Raw genomic sequence first — 17,892 nt, forward strand, 5'->3', positions numbered from 1 at the left:
ATCACTTTCTTTCTCCTTGCTTTGTAGTGGCAAACGTGCCACTCCGATCTCTTCTTTCTTCTTTCCCTTGTAGTGGCAAGCGTGCCACTCCGTTATCTTCTTTTGCTTGTGGTGGCAAACGTGCCACTCTGATATCTTCTTTCTTCTTTTGCTTGTGGTGGCAAACGTGCCACTCATGATATCTTCATTCGCTTCACGACGTACTCCGGACCGTTTCTGTTTTTCTCTGGTCTGGCCAGGCTTCTCCATGCAGCGCGCGCACTCTGCACGTGTTCCCCCTGGTCTTGTCCTCGTCCGAGGACACTCTCTCCATCTTCCTCAGCATTCCGAGTTAGCGTCGTGACCTTCTCTTCGTCTTTTCCTTTTTGGCTACTTTGGTTGTCGAAGTTCGTGGGGCCATGTTCTTGGTCCTCTTCGTTCTTGAACTTCTTGGACCACTTGACGGTCCACTCTGCCGATCACTGGCAGGATACCTTCGGTCTTTCGTCAGACCTCTTGTTCCGTAGTTTCACTGACCCGTGCGTCGGTCACCTCCTTTTGCAACCCCTGGCGGGTTGGCTTCTGTATGTTGACCACCTGGCTGGTCACTTGTTGGTGGGATGTCCATTCTGACCCGTGCGTCGGTCACCTCCTCTTGCAACCCCCTGGTGGGTTGGCTTTTGTGGTGCGACCATTTGGCTGGTCGACTTGGCCTTTTGTGGTGCGACCATTTGGCTGGTCGGCTTGGCCTGTGTGGTGCGACCATTTGGCTGGTCGGCTTCACGAGGTGCGTCACGTCGCGTGACTACCTGTGTTCACGAGGTGCGTCACGTCGTGTGACTACCTGTGTTTGCTGCCTTGTCAGGCGCTGGAGCGTGCTCATCTTCGTACCGGCGTGGTACATCTTCAGTGTAGCGTTGCTCCTTGTACCGTGTGATCTCTTGATGTGGTGGCTTCTTGGCGCCACTGGGAGTGCCTCTGCATCCTTGCCCGTCAGTGTCGGATACTTGCCGCGCCCATCCTCTTCAGTGGGTTCCTCTCTTGTAGGTGCAGCTGTGTACCTTCTGCGTCCGGGGTACATCTGCGCTGAGTCCTTTAGTTCGCTCGAGGGTTCGCTCCACTTGATGCGGCGACAGCGCAGTCCTCGCTGGGGTGGATGTGGCTTGACCCTTTTCTTCCTCCTTGTCTTGCTGCAGGCTTGTTTATTTTCCCATTGCTGCAGTACCACCAGTGGCCACTAGATGGCAGTGTTGATTTACCCTTCATTCAGCAGCAACCTTCTTTGCTGCCAGAACTTTCTGCCGTGTTGTCTTCCCTCCTTTCCAGGCTTCACTCGGGCTGAGGAGGGGAGCTGGAGCAGAACACTGGGAGCTGGACAGGGGCCAGACAGCAGGTAAGTTTTAACATTTATTTATTTGAAGGCAGGAGGGGGCCCAGGCATTTCCAGTACGCTGCAGAGGACAAGGCATTTATTTGTGTGTGCGCGAATAGGGGTGAGAGGTGCTCCTCCATCACGCTGGGTTTCCCAGCACATTCGGGACTTCAGTGGGGCATATTGGCAGTCAGTGCCATCGCGCACTCAGTGTAAGTGTGTTTCGGCGGCGCTGGCCGCTTACCTGCATTTCTTCATGCCGCCGGGGGTCCTGCGAGGTGGGGGCATGTCCCGATGGCCGGCGGCGGCCATTCCTTAATTTTCTGATCGCCCTCCCTGCCCGCGGCAGCTTCCTGCAATCTTCGCGCAGCAGGGAGGGGGTGCCGGCATGTTCTTCCCAATGCGGGGTAGGCACCCGCTGGTTCCCTTTCCACGCTGCTCCTCCTGCGCGGGTGGGCTCCGCCTCGTTTTCGCCGCTCGTCCTGGCAATGTGGCTGGGGGGTGGTTAGCTACTCCACCCCCGCCATCATTATCTTCACGGACGATCATGGAGGTGGGGTTTCGGACCGGCGGTCGCGATGATCCTCACGCGGGGTGGGCTCCCGCTTTGGCTGGGGTGTTATTTCTCCTGCTGGCACTGTAGGTGCGGGGTGGGCTCCCGCGGGCTCCAGCTGATCGGCTCACACTCCTCCTTCACCAGGCTCGTCGCGGCCGATGCGGGTGGGCTCCGATTGGTCCGCTTTCCGGGCACTTCCCCTCACCGGGACTCACAGCGGCAGGCGCCTGAGGTGCGGGGTGGGCTCCCGGTCACCTCGTCGATTGGGGATCACTGAGACGCGGCCGATGCGGGTGGGTTCCGCTCGGCTTGCACTTTCCCCACGGGGCACAGCAGCAGGCTTGACGGGGTCGGGATGGGCACCCGACTTCCTCACCTCCACTTTGGGGCGCGTTGCTCGCCTGCAGGCCGTCACGGTGGTGTGGGGTGGGCTCCCGGTCACCGCTTACACCCGGGGCTCTTCTCACACCCGGCGGGCGATCAGGCGCTGTTCTCGCCTGCTGGGGGGCCTCTCCCCCGACAGCTCTCTCCCCCTTTTCATATTGCTGGGCTGCTGCTCGCCAGGGCACAGCCCCCTCGTCGCCAGTGTAATGTTGGGCCCTAGGCCCTCATGCTGGTGAAATGACTGACAGCACACATGGATAGGGTAGTGGGTAATGGCCACGAGCTCGGCCTTTTTATTGACAGCGTCACCTGACACAGTGACGTCTGTGGTGGGTGGGTGTACAGTGTAATACAGCAAGTGAGAACACTAGAACGTGTCCATGCACGGACACTACAGGGGGGGGGGGGGTGAAGGCATGGACAACGGGAGTGGGGAGAGGGAGAAGGCAGTAGGATAACTCTTTAAAGAAAATAGTGCTCACAGTCTATATAACGTGTAACACTCAGTAGCCGTAGGAGGGTACAAATGAGGACCTGGCCATAATAAGGAGGGACTAACAAGCCTACAAACCAATCCGAAGGCAGCATTTACGAAGGACAAAGACACAATCCAATGAAATATATGGGCGGGGCTTCCCTGAACTACCACAGATCTTCACTAGAGCAGAGCTTACGTGCTGACTCTAGGCTCGACCTAAAAGGGTATTCTGGTGAACTTTTATTCAGCACGAGTCACTTTACTGCAGCCTGACCTTAAAAAAGGAAGATCAGGACATGTAGGGTTGCCATAACTCAGTGCCTTAACCTATCGGACACTCAACTGAACTGTAAGCTGTTAAAGTTTTTAAAGTATAATGAGTTAGCCTTAACAAGCACACCAATGTAATGGACAATATATATTCGAATTTTCTGGTATCGTATTGAATGGAAATGTTAGTCCTCATTGAAGGAAGTCACCTGTCTACTGTGTGTTACCATATTTTGAAAGAATATTTTTATGCAACATTGTCATGGTTTTAATTAACCAAGCAATAAAGAGTTTTTCAGTTTCGGTATTCTGGTGTGTTTACCATCAATCCTGTGAAAAATTGTGGTTTTCGTGAAACAGAGTTTGAACACAGAAAGCGTACTTACAAAGGCAACTTCAGAAAAAAACATGAGGCATAAATGCATTTAATACCTTTGAATTATTCACAAATATCACAGAGTAAATTTCAGTAAAGGGTTAAGAAGCGGGCATTGCAAGGCCTGGTTAGTCTTTTAAATTTGGACCCATTTTTGGGCATTTACAAATTCCTCTCTGACCTTTTCCCACCCTGTAAATTATCAGAAGTTTACTCCATCCAATGGCTGGAGTAACTCCTCTCCCAGGATGGGAACAGGAATGGATGACCCTCACATTTTATTTTGTTTTGGTTGCAGGGAAAGGGATTTCTCCATGTCAAAAACATGTTTTCTCTGTGTGGAAACAAAATTGGCTCAGGGGGCTCTATTCTCCCAGGTCTCCTCCATGAAGACTTTTGCATAAGGGAAATTGTCTCCTTGGAAAAGATCACATGTCATTCCCACCACTATGCCAGCTTCCCAGGCATACTACTGCAAATGTTTTTGAGAAAAAAAACAAACCTAAAGATAAGTTTATCTGCCGGTACATATTTTTGCCCATTCTGTTTTACGTTTTTTATGAATAGACCCCAATGGCTGACAGAAATGTTTGTAAATAGATGTTTGCCTTTTACTCTGCAGTTGCACACTTGACACCTTTATCAAGTTTTTATATTTTAAATAAAAACATGTACCCGGACTTGTAGTTCCACGGTGTTAACGCTAAGGGTGGTACAACAAGTCACAGCATGCACAGTTCCCTTGTCCCAGGACAGCATGTCTAAGTCTCAATGACTTAGGACTACTTTAGAGCTTTGAAAGCACAGAATTCAGGACAGAGGTAAATCTGAGAGCGCCTGGTGGTTTGTACGTGGGAGCGGCTGGGGAACAACGAGTCAAGGTCCAGAGGGCTGTTTAGAAAAGGGATGTGTCACTTTAATACACTAAATACTGCATAGATATTGATAGAAGCAAGAGGCGTGGAGACTCCCTGTACCACGAAAAATGCCTTTATTTGAGCATTCTGCGTGGAGACTCGTCTGTGTTTCATTCCAGCAGCGTTCACAGAGTGGGAGCTCAGACAGGGGGCTCAGAACGAGTGGGCGCGGGGCATGAAAACCTTGTACTCCAGAAACAAGGAGGCTCGAGAGATATGCCAACAGTTGTTGTGTAATATCTGGAATCCCCACGGTATCGTGTATCCCCTGCTCTTCGGCACTTTTTTGAAACGAAACTCAGCCCGGGCAGGTTCCGACAGAAGCAGCTGATCACTGCTCAGGCTGAGTTAGGGGATACACGATTCAACAGGATGCCAAACTCGGCTCTGGCGATAAATCACCTGAAACGTTTGCACGAAGAGAGACAGACAGAAATAAATAGAGAAAGTGACTCGTAATGGAAATCACAATTAAGTTAATATAATAAACATTGTGAAAGCAAAGAAACTATTGCTGAACCATATTGAATCCTAACGAAATAACATGAGGGGAAGAGAATAGAAACAACAGCAGGGGTTCAAATAAGGGGAAAAATAATATCAAAACGAGGGAAAGATTAAAGGGTAAAGGTAAAAAAAAAAGCAATGAAAAAGCAAAGTATTATAATTGGGGATGAAAGTGTTTTGATTTTCATATAATGAATATGTTACAAGATGTTAATGACAAACATATAACTTGCACAATAAGTTAAATAACGCATGTTTAGTTTGACTCATACAACATACTTGGCATTTTACCAGCTATCCTATCTTTTTGTGTCCATGTAATTAAACAAGCATTGGCAACGCAATCGGTCTCATACTTTTGTGAAAGTTAGAGCTATTGGCGTTGTAAATGATGTTTTTTACTGAATTTTTAGGTCGATACTGGGCAGCGCATGCGCTACTCTGTGGCATGATGTATTGGAGCATGGAATAGAAGCCCCGCCAACTCTCCTCCCATATTTCCCATTGGCTTGTGTCATTGTCCTTTGTAAATGCTGGCTTCTGATTCGTTAATATACTTGTACATCCCTCCTTAGTACCGCCTTGTCTTCATTTGTAACCTCCCATGAGGACTGGCTCTTTTACTTCAGTTGATACACGGTACGTCTTTTTTAGTCTGTAAGCACCATTTTCTTTAATGAGTTTCTCCTACTGCAGGCACAACATACTTTCCTGCAACATTCAGTGCGCCATGCGTGCTTTCACTTTCCGAGCAGCCAGGGATAATGGCGGCCGCTTCTTTGAATAGGTCTCGCATTCACAAGAGCTTGAACTATTGGCATTGTAAATGACAATGCCTCTTATTTATGTGTTAATTAACAAAACAGATAAATAAAAGTCAGTCATTTACAATGTCAATAGCTTAAACTCAGGCAAATGTGACACCTATTGCATTGTAAATGCTTGTCATACATGGTTCCTGGTGCACACTGGTGGCACACATTCTGATGTTCGTTTCTCACATTGCTGGTTTTCGTACGCAGATACTGGTGAATGCTCGTGTCTCAGGCTACACAGCACACATTCTGGGACTAGTTCCCTTACTGCCTTTGTTCGTACACGGATCCTGGTGCATGCTGGTGGTATACATTCTGGTGCCAGCTTCCTACGTGGCAGGTTTTTGTACAGGAATTCTGGTTCACGCTCATGTAACTCGCTGCACAGCGCACTCTAATGCTGGTTTTCCACGTAGCAGGCCATGTTTTCCAACACAAATCCTGCTGCGCGCTTGTGTTGCATGCTGCACAGCACACTCGAATGCTACTTTTCCACGTCTGGTTTTTATGCACAGATTCTGGTGCATGCTCATGTCTCATGCTGCACAGTACACACTAATACTGGTTTTCCACAGGGGTATTTTTCATGCACTTATACTGCACACATTTTGATACTGGTTTTCATACACGGATCCTGGTGCACGCTTGTGTTTCACACATCACAGCACATTCTTATGCTTGTTTCCCACATGGCTGGCTTTCGCGCACAGATCCTAGTGCACGCTTGTGTCTCACGTTGCACAGCACACTAATGCTGGTTTTTCACAGGGCTGGTTTTAATGCACGGGTCCTGGTGAACGCTCATGTCTCATGCTGCACAGAAAACTCTAATGCTAGTGTCCCACATGGCTGGTTTTCCCACACGGATACTGGTGCACGCTCATGCCTCACGCTGCGCAGCAAACTCTAATGCGGATTTCCCACACATCTGGTTTTCGTGCACGGATCCTGGTGCACACTCATGCCTCACGCTGCAAAGCACACACTAAAGAAGTTTTCATATATGGACCCTGGTGCACACTTGTGTTTCATGCCGCACAGCACACTCTAATGCTGGTTTTCCATAATGCTGTTTTTAAGGCACATGTCCTTCTGCACACGTGTCTCACGCTGCACAGCACACTTTAATGCAGGTTTCCCACATGGCCGGTGTTCACGCATGGAACCTGGTGAACGCTCATGTCTCATGCTGCACAGAAAACTCTAATGCTAGTTCCCCACATGGCGAAATTTTCGCACACAGATACTGGTGTGTGCTCATGCCTCATGCTGCACAGTAAACTCCAATGCTGGTTTCCCACACAGCTGGTTTTCGTGCACGGATCCTGGTGAACGCTCATGCCTCACGCTGCACAGCACACTCTAATGCTGGTTTCCCACATGGCTGGTTTTCGCACACGGATCCTGGTGCACTCATGCCTCACGCTGCAAAGCACACACTAATGATAGTTTTCATACCAGGACCCTGGTGCACGCTCATGTCTCATGCGGCACAGCACACTCTAATGCTGGTTTCCCATAATGCTGTTTTGAAGGCACAGGTCCTTCTGCACACTTGTGTCTCACGCTGCACAGCACACTTTAATGCTGGTTTCCCACATGGCTAGTTTTCATGCACGGAACCTGGTGCACGCTTTTGCTTCATGCTGCACAGCACAATCTAATGCTGGTTTTCAAATGAGTTTCTCCTACTGCAGGCAGAACAGGCTTTTCTGCAACATTCAGCGCGTCATGCATGCTTTCCCTTTCCAAGCAGCCCGGGACAATGGCGGCTGCTTCTTTGCAAGGAAATAGGTCTCGTATTTACAAGAGTTTGAGCTATTAGCATTGTAAATTCAAATGTTTTTTTATTTATGTGTTAATTACAAAACAGATAAATAAAAGGCATTGGCATTTACAATGCTGATAGCTTAAACTCTCGCAAATGCGAGACCTATTGCATTGCAAAAGTTTTTTTTTTTTTGCAGTGGAGTGATCAGTTAGAAAACGAGAGTTAGAGCTATTTGCGTTGTAAATGTAAATATTTATGTGTTATAGAGTAGAGTTGGTGTATGTGGTGTGTAGTGGAATTATGTGGCTACCATCCAGATAATGTGTGCATTTAAAGAAGCAGAGGTGCAGTTAGGATGGATGGGTTGGTGGAATGATAGCTATTTGTATGAATGCTTGAATGGATGGCTAGCTGTAGGAGTACATGCATGGATGTCTGGGTGATCAGTTGAATGAAAAGATGGTACGTGATGCATGGGTAGGAAAGTTACAGATGGTTGGTATGGAAAGAAAAAGATGGATACATAGGGAAAATATTTATAACAATCATTGGCATAGCCAATAGGTCTCACCTTTGGGACCTTATAAGTGTTTAGTCATGCAACAGTTGATGTTGTTGCACCAAGGATATTGTGCTGCATAACTAAATACTTATAAGGTCCCAAAATCGAGACCTATTGGCCATGCCAATGCTTGTTTTCTGATGTTAACACTGGTTTCTGGCTATAGTCTGGCTGGGTCCCTGCTAATCAGGGACCCAGCCACTCTGTTCTCTCTAAACAACTTCGAGTGCATACTAGATGCACTGGTGAATGGATACTGTGGTACCTTATGAGCCCCTAGTATATGGTACCTTAGGTGAGGGCACAGGTACTTCACAGGCCTACCAGGGGCTGAAGCATGTATTATGCCACCCCTGGGAAGCAGACTAAATCTGACACCACAGGCCTGCTACTGCAGCCTGGGTGAGGTAGTGTTAGCACTCCTCACTGAGGTATAGGTTCCTATAGCTCACCATACACACACTTATAAACCTATCAGTCACCCCTAAGGCAGGCCCTGTCAATCCTGAGGGCAGGGTGCTTGGTTTACAATGAGCAGGACCCCTCTGCAGCTGGCAGAGTCTATTCTCTGTGGCTGTTTGTGGATGCGGTTAAACCATATACTCTTAAGTGCATTATAACCTAGTGGTAAATGCTAACTTTGGAATAACTGCATCAAAACATGTCGTGTTTGGTGTCAAACAACTTCGAATCATACCCCCACATCCCACCCTTAGAGGGGACGACCTGTACCTACTGTGGTAACACGGTAGAAATCTGAAAGAGCCCTAGCATCACAAAATGGATGCCACCAGCACAGACACTGGGCTGCCCTCCTGCTGCTGACTGAAACTCGCAGTGGAGGAGGCCCACCAATAGGCATCCTGTCACAGGGAGGTGTTACCACCTTCCAGATAGGATTTAGTGTATTGGAGCTGGGTGGGTGCACTCCTAGAGTGCTTTGAAGTCCTGCACTGGGGGAGCAGTAGGCTCCTTTGTGCATATGCCAGCTCAAACCGGTTCAAGGGCTACCTGTCCCTGCTCTGGCACGAAACTGGACAAAGGGAAGTGGGTGTAACCACCCCATACCCTGACACTCCCAGAGGAGTGGTCATAGCGCTAGTCCCTCCCTTTCTTTTAGTATAAGATAGGGAACCCTTGCCATTGCAAACTAGCTATCCCTGGACGACGCTTTACAAGAAGAATCCTGGCCCTTCGACGTTCCACTACCTTTGGAAGAATCTCCCTTGGAGTCAAGGAGTGACTCCCCTGCTTGGCAGGCACCAAAAACTCTAATCAACGGTCGCAAACTTTCCCACTTCTGCTGGAGTCCGAAGTCCCTGCAGCTTCGGAAGTGGATTTCCTGACTTCTCAACGGCCACTGTGAGTCCCCAGCAGAGCTGAGGCGAGTGGACCCCACGAGTGACGAGGAACAGCAATACCCGGGTACCGTGCACTATTGTCGAGTGCAACTCCTTCACAACGTTCTACAAACTTGTGCATTGGACGATTTGTGGCCCAAGCCTCCATAAGGTTATGCACCGAAAATCAGATGCCTACCCAGTCCCGAGTGACCGTGGGCTCCTGTAAAGCATTTCTCACGAGGCGTCTTTGCGATTCCTTGCCCGTTGGCTTGTGGGTCCCCTGAAGACTTTCTGATCAAACCAAAGGGCTCCCCTGGTTGCTCTAGGCCTGCCCTCGCTGGGTGAGTCCCTCAGACCTTGCTGGTCTGCACCATTGACTATATTCACTTTCCACGAGACTTGCTGTTGCCAAGGCTTGTTGGCTCCAATACGGTTGCCGACACCTCAGTAAGCTGCAGACATCGTGGGACACTCTGAATCCAGCTGCTGGTCATCGTCGATGCCTCCTGGTCCTCGTGAGCGAAGAGTCAAAACACCCTTGATCACCTGAAATCACCCGACTTCCGTGAACATCCATCATCCTGGCCCCGGGTCACTGGCAAGTGAATGCGAACACTGTCCCTTCTGCTTTCAGGTCATCTTCATCTTGAATCCAGCCTTGGATTCCACCGGACACTTCTTCAGTCTTCGCAAGCAGCAAATCTTCTTTGGCTTCCATAGAAAACAGCGACGCGACCCGACACCAAAAGACACCTATGCACCCGGCTTCCCTGGGTGAGGTGACTCGAGCACTCCGGTGCCCTAGTGTGTGTTGGCCCTCGAATTACTTACCTTGTAAGTGGCTTGCTTGTAGACTTTCTCGAAGTACCCTAAAACTTTAACAATCCAACCGCGACTTGCTCCATTGCAATCAATAGGGAACACGCGGCTGTGTTCTCACACTGCACGCGTCTCCCGTGGGTCTTTTACTTACCTGCCTTGGGTGGATTAGTGAAGCCCCAGCGATTCTACAGGCCCTAGGCCTTGTCCCTCTACAAGTTGACTTTCCTAAACCTCTTTTTTAGTATATGGTCTGGTACGCCCCTAGGGCCCCAGCCATATTTGTGGTTAACTTATTGTGAAACATTGATATTTGAATGTGTTCCTGACTTCTAATCTCATAAAGAGATTAGTAGAGTGTGTCTAGAAATAAATACATATATATTTGATATATATACCTGTGTGGTGTCCTTTCATTTGGTAATTCAAGAGATTATAAGGTAAAACAAGCAGCTTTACATTCTTCTGAGACTTAGCCTGAAGGCTGCTCTCCACAGCCACCACTAGGATAGCTTTCTTTAAAAGGTTGCCTTAAACCTATCTACCATAAGAGTCGAATTGGACTGGTGCAAGGTGGCCACTATGACTAGTGACCAGCATATGCCAGGCTAACTTCTCACATGGGCTGTTTTCACTCCTGTTAAAGTCGCGCTGAGGATCAAGATGCCTGCTGCAAAGAACATGTCCTTTTGTGTTCAGAGGTTTTCAGGCAACAATAAGAATGTATAGGTAACTTTGGCGATTAATGTTCCTGCTGGAAACAGATCCAAATTTTTATGCAGTGCTGTTTCCACTGGTGCTAAAGTAGGGTAGATAGTTAAGATGCCTGCTGCATATAACATGTCCTTGTGTGTTGAGAGGTTTTTCAGCGAACAAAAAAAAATGTAAAGTCAACTTTGGCTATTAATGTGCCTGGTGTAAGAGGGATCAGAATGTTTATGTAGTGGTTTTTTCCACTCATGCTAAAGTAGCGCAGAGGGTGAAGATGTTGCTGCAAGGAACATGTCCCTGTTTTTTTGGAGGTTTTCAGGCAACAATAAAAATGTAAAGGAACCTTGGCGATTAATGTTCCTGCTGGAGAGAGATCGGAGTTTTATCTAGTGGGTCTTTCCACTCCTGTTAAAGTAGCGCAGAAGATTAAGATGCCTCGTGCTAAGAACATGTCCTTGTGTGTGGGGTTTTCAGGCAACAATAAAAATGTAGAGGTAACTTAGGCGATTAATGTCCCTACAGGAGAGAGATGGAAGTTTTATCTAGTGGCTGTTTCCATCCATGTTAAAGTGACGCAGAGGATTAAGAGCCCTGCTGCAAAGAACATATCCTTGTGTGTTTAGAGGTTTTCAGACAACAATAAAAATGTAAGGGGGCATGGCTTGACGCGCAGCAGAGATGGCTGCCTTCTTTTGAGCTCCGCGAATTTGCCGGTACCGATGCTGAATTACCATGAGCTACAGGTGATTTGTAATGACTGTTCAACATCGGAAAGTGGCAGAACACTTGAGGAACTTCGAGGAATGTTTTGTTTTCCTTGTGCCATTGTATTTGAGGACACGGAAGAGAGCTCTGACGTGACGTTGCTTTAAAATGGCAGCCCTCGGTACAATTGTTGACACAACATGACGTATGGGGGCTGAAGTTCGTTATTAAATCCCCTGTATTTTAAGTTACTGTGTGTACTATTTTTGCTTGATACATCGCTGTGTTTATAGATATCGAGTTCGGTGCAAGGAGGCTTCAAAATGGCGGCAGCTGACTGAAACGTCGTCTCATTCTGAGTTCTTCAATAGAATGTTTGCGATCTAGTATTGAGTCTGGTCTTAGTGCTGGCTGTTCATTCCATGTGACGTACTTTGGCCAGGATAGTGTTCTGCTTCGGTGTTCTGAAATGTTGTCTCTTCAACGGAATACAAGAATCATAGAAGGTAAGAAGATTTATTGCACATCAATGGTGCTCCCAACAGAAACGAACGGTCTTCCAAGTGTCTCAGCTGACTCCTCATGAACATTCTAACGTGCGTTCCCAGGGGTGCGCAGAGTTCTATGGGACAAGGGACCATGATACAAAGGAGGGGGAGGGACAGCTGGGGAAGATCCCAACTACATCAAATAAAGTCAATGACTAAGGATGGAGATAATAAATATATATATACAGAAAAGGAAATTACAACATCTCCTTACCCTACAAGGAGCAAGAAGATTGTAGTGATAGATCTGGTAAGCATAAGGTAATACATACACACCATATGCAGAGGAAATAATCATTTAATTTCATAATCCTGGTGCCATTTGGGCACATTCCCCATTCTCTTACTTTGCCTTGAATTCTCCAACTCCGCTTGGTTTTCTCTCTCCTCTGATCTTGCAACCTGCTCATCCAGACTATTGTGTGGAACAAGTCTATCCATGCTCCATAACTGTCTATTTTCTAACACTACAACATTTTTCTTAATTTCTTTTATCTTCCCAAGATCATAATATTGATTGTACTTGTTATAACTAGTACTAGGTTTCTTTACAGGGACCCATTGTCCTACTTTCAATCTTTGTTCTTTAACACCCCATCTGTTATCATATTCTTTTTTTATATTTACTTTGATGTTTGACAATTTTTTCTTTATTCCCATGTTTTTCCATCTGGAAGGAACTGTTTTCAAAAAGCTGATTAGGAGTAACTTTTGAACCAGGTTTACGAACTCTCAACAAATAAAATGGAGAGCACCCAGTAACTGCATTGGGGGTGATGTGATAGGACCATAAGATATTCTTAATAGACTGAACAAGGGGTTTGGTAGAAATCATAGCTAACTATAAAGCTTCCTTAATCATCCTGCTACTCCGTTCTACCAGCCCATTAGCACGAGGACAATATAAAGGGGTGGTCAAATGTTTAATGGCTAAACTCTGGAGGAATTCTTTCATTTCTTCTGAAACAAGTTGTACCCCATTATCTGTAATTAGAGTATGTGGAATCCCTTTGCTAGTGAATACTTCAGAAACAAATAAGAGTTTTGGTATCAATATACTTTACTAACTTGATAGTGATCCATTTCGATAAGTAATTAACTAAAACAAGTATAAATTTATCTTGTAATCCTGTCACTTGTAAGGGGCCAATTATGCCTAAACCCAATTTTCCCATGGTTTAATAGGAACTTTCACAGGTTGTAAAGGAGCTCTTCTGGTACATTTAGTTTTATCACTTAGACTGCAAGCGCTACAATTTTTAACCTGCTTTTCTATCATGGCGCCCATGTACGAAACCAGTAACCCAACCTAAGTTTGCTCTTGGTGAGGTTCCTACCTAGATGACCTTCATGTGCGAGAACACAAATGTGTTCCCTCAATTTCTCAGGAGGAACACATTTGTCTGATTTAAGAACATTGTTCCCTTCAATTGACAATTCATCCCTAACATTCCAAAAAGGTTGTAGTTCCTTAGACAATACACTACACTTATTCAGCCAACCCCTCACAATCTTCTCCTTGACCGATTTTAGAGTGATATCAACAGACATGTTTCTCCCAGTCAGATTGCAAAATGGCAGAAATGGCCTCATGTAAATTCGGCAGCTCTTGCACATGATCCTCACTTAGCTTTTGAATGGGAAGATGAGACAGACAATCAGCCACATTATTTTTCTCTCCTGGCACGTACACCACTTTAAAGTTAAAACTTTGCAAGTAAATTAAAAACGTACTAATCCTTGGTGTAGTTTTCTCTATATCTTTCTTTGCAAAAATTTTAATGAGGGGCTTATGATCAGTTCTGAGTTCAAAAGGTAAACCCCAGGGAAAGTACTTAAAATGAGTGATGGCCCAGAAACACGACAATGCTTCTTTGTCTATAGTATAATAATTCACTTCTGCTTCTTGAGGATCCTAGACGCACATGCTAAGATTCTTTCTTTTCCCCCTACCACTTGAGAAAGAGTATCTCCCAACGCTCTATTGCTTGCTTGGATACTATACTAAGTATAGTATCCCGTTTACTGTCAAAACTGCCAATGAAAGATGCTGACATTTTGGCTTTCTTAACTTCATTAAAATTGATCGTATGGTTAGGCAGCCAAACAAATTGAGTGTTTTTTGGTTTTGTTTTTACGAATCTCGCATGGGTTGAACCAAGATTGAAAAAAATCTTTATAAACTTTCATGTATTCAGCCAACCCCAAAAAAGATGTCACTTCATCCTTATTAGTGGAATGGGGACTTTAGAAACTGATTCAATTAAGTCAATTTTTGGCTTGATTCCCTCACCAGACAGGGTACGGCCTAAAAACTCTACTGACGCTACTCCAATTTGACATTTGTTTTGTTTAGAGTAAGGTCAGCACATCTTAGTTTGTTCAACACTTTCCTCAAATTAGGATTGTGTTCCTCCTCCCTTGCACCATATATGAGGATGTCATCTCGAAAACATACTATTTTATCCACTCCTTCCTGAACATGCTGCATTATCCTCTGGAATGCTGCCGCAGCAGAAGCAAAGCTGAACTGCATTATCAAGAATTTGTAATTTTCAAAAGGAGTGTCAAAAGCAGTAAGGATATGAGAATCAGGGTGAAGGGCAACCTGATGATATGCTGAAGAAAGAGCTAAAACAGAAAAGTATTTAGCGTCATGTATTACATTCAGCATCTATTTTAGGCAGAGGGTGCCTGTCAATCCATATGCTGGCATTGAGACTCCTCAAATCCACACACATGCGAATATTATTTCCTTACTTCTTTGATGCAATAACAATGGGCACCAACCATTCAGATCTTTCTACGGGATCAATTATACCTTGTTCCTGTAATTTCTTCAGTTCTTTCTTTAATGGCTCCTGCATAAGTAAAGGTATGGAACATGTTTTGTGTACTACGGGAAGTGCATCAGACTTAGGTTTGATTTTATGTAGGTAATTTTTCAGCATGACAATTTCCTCTACAAACATCAGGAAATTCCTCACATATGTCATATTGATTTGTCGTAATGACAAAAGAAACTTGGCTGGCTTCTGGATCTTTAAAGTGGTTTACCTCTTTTTCTAATTCGATTCCTTGTGTATGAAATCTGCCCATTAGACCAGTTTCTTGAACCTCATTTCTCAACACTAGGTGTGTTTTTTTCACTTCAAGTTTGAGGTTCATATATTGGCGACTGCTGACTGAATCCCACTGTGTTGAGTTATACTTGCTGACACAACCTCATCTGATTACTGAGTCGTAATTCAGTGTTGCAGCAGTTTTGGCTTATTATTCATACTCATTTCAGTGTCTTGGTGGCTGACCCATATTTCCCTGTCTGTTCTTCTCAATTTATATTAAGCGGCACTACTATCACTCTCAATGGTGGAAGGTTTGGGTGGCAATATTAAGGACAGAGATTCCAAAGGAAACATGAAGCGCTCCAACCAGTCCTCACCTACCCCGGAATCACAGGCTAAAGGTAATCCTGACTCTACCTCAACTTTAGAAGTTATATTGCTTAAACTTAATACCGTCCATGATATAGCTCAAGGTACTAAAACCAATACAGATTTACTTCAGGTGGAGGTTGCAGCAATTTGTAATGACCTTAAAGAACTTTCATTACGTGTTTCTAGTGCTGAAACAAGAATAAGTTGTGTAGAAGATTACACAAATAAACAAGGGCCCAGAAAAAGAAAATGGAATTCCCATATCAGAAAGCCTCCTACGTAGATTAAGGAAGCCTTTGCGACGAATGATGGTATCTCTGGCAAAGTCTTGTGAAATAGAGATTTTGTGACCTTCCCATTGAACAGACTTGATCTTCCTCATTTGTGCCAAGATTTGATCAGTATGTTGATGTCGCAAAGGTTTAAAAATCAACGGCCGGGGAGAATACATATTTCTGGGTTTGAAAGTTGGAACTCTGAGCTCGTTCTATCTTAAAGTCCTGTTTGAAAGAAAGATGCAGGGTATTTGGGATCCAAGTAAGTAAGAATTCAATTACAGAAGCAGCAGAGTTCTCACTTCCCTCGGTAATCCAAAAATACGATTATTACTCCTGCAACTAAGAATTTCCTGTTCTGTTAGGTCTCTCCTTAGTGATGTAATGGAACGTTCCAAGTTTTGAATGTGTTACGCTTGTTTATTTGTCCCCTTAAGGTATATTGTTTTATTTGTTTTGCATGTTCTATGAATTATTCTCTTCTTACTCTTATAGGTAAGTATCTTATTATTACACTTTTTCTTCTTAATTTTAACCTTCTTCTACTTATTTTTAATCTTGTTCTTATTCTTTGTTTTCGCTTTTATTTATGAAGTCTACCTATATACTATATGTTATTTGATGATTTCCATGATCATTTATGAAGTATGTTTTTTCTCTTTTATTGTTCCCATATCTTTATATATATATTTCTTTTGTTCTGATCTCAATGCCACTTTTTTAGGTTCTTTTTCTCCGGTACATTTCTATTAATTGGTGCTCTTCACTTGCTATTGGTTAAACGTTATTTAAGATATTTAATAATATAGTACATATCAATTTGAAATTAATTTGCGTGATCTACTATAGATTGATTGAGGTTTGTATAAGTCAGATCTATTTGCTCTTTAGTTAGGTTTTGCTTAACTATGAAATGTCACCTTAGAACATATGCTCCATTTACACCATTTTAGCTTCCTTCTATCTGATATTTTATTTCAAATGACTGGTATTGTCTATGAAATTGTTCTTCTATTATTTATATGTATTGCTTTATAGTCTTTCTATAGGAGAGTATTCTATATTCTAGATTTTACCGTCTGCCTTTTATCTGTTCTCCTTTACCTGTGTTCTCTTTCTATTTTGAAGTTTCTGCTTATCTTACTTTCCACTGATCACCAATGAAATATGACATTATCTATCAAGATTCTCCTACTATTCTATTCTCCTAACTTGTTATGCACCTATCACCACTTTTATGTTAAGGGAATATGAGTTGCACTGTTAATACTCATGCTCTTCGATTACTATTAATTGAGAATGTATGGTTATCTTATTGCTTTTTACATATCAACTTGGAACTCATCTAAATGATATTTATAGATCTGAAGTATGCTAGAACTGAAATTTGTATGCTAAATATAATACTAAATTAGTTTGATTATGAAATGTTATGTCTTTGCAGACACTCTTCTTACGTTATAGCTGGTTAGTCTTTTGTTACTTATTATACTCAAGACTTATCCTAGATATGAACATATTTTTCATACAACAAACCTTGTTCTGTTGCTCTGTGGTTTGCTTATGTTTGAGCGGTCTACACCAATGATGGTAGCCTCTGCTGTTGCTCATCCACGTCGATTACCCATGCAAGTTGTCTCTCACAGACATTCCTTGGTGGGTTTGGGCTCCAATGTTGCTCTGGAGTACATTTGATCCTTCTTCTCTTTTCCTTACTCTTTGTTCCTCTCTTTTATCCTCTTCTTAATATTGGGACATCTGCTTCACTTCCCTTGGTTTTTAAGTATACTTTCATTTTTGTTACACTCTTTCACCAGAAGTATTTACTCTTAACATCTACAAATGCCTGGTATAAATGTACTTTCCCTTAATGTTCGAGGTTTGAATCATCGGGTTAAGAGGTCTAAGAGTTTCGACTACTGTAAGAATTTATTGGGCGATTTGGTCTTACTGCAGGAGACTAAGATAGGCGTCAGGGAGGCTCTTCTCATGAGGAGAGATTGGGTAGCAGATGTTACATGTTCTGAAGCATCCGGGATAAGAAACCGAGCTATTAATCTTATTTCA

This window comes from Triturus cristatus, chromosome 1_1 (genome assembly GCF_964204655.1).
Source record: "Triturus cristatus chromosome 1_1, aTriCri1.1, whole genome shotgun sequence".
Taxonomy (NCBI): Eukaryota; Metazoa; Chordata; class Amphibia; order Caudata; family Salamandridae; genus Triturus; species Triturus cristatus.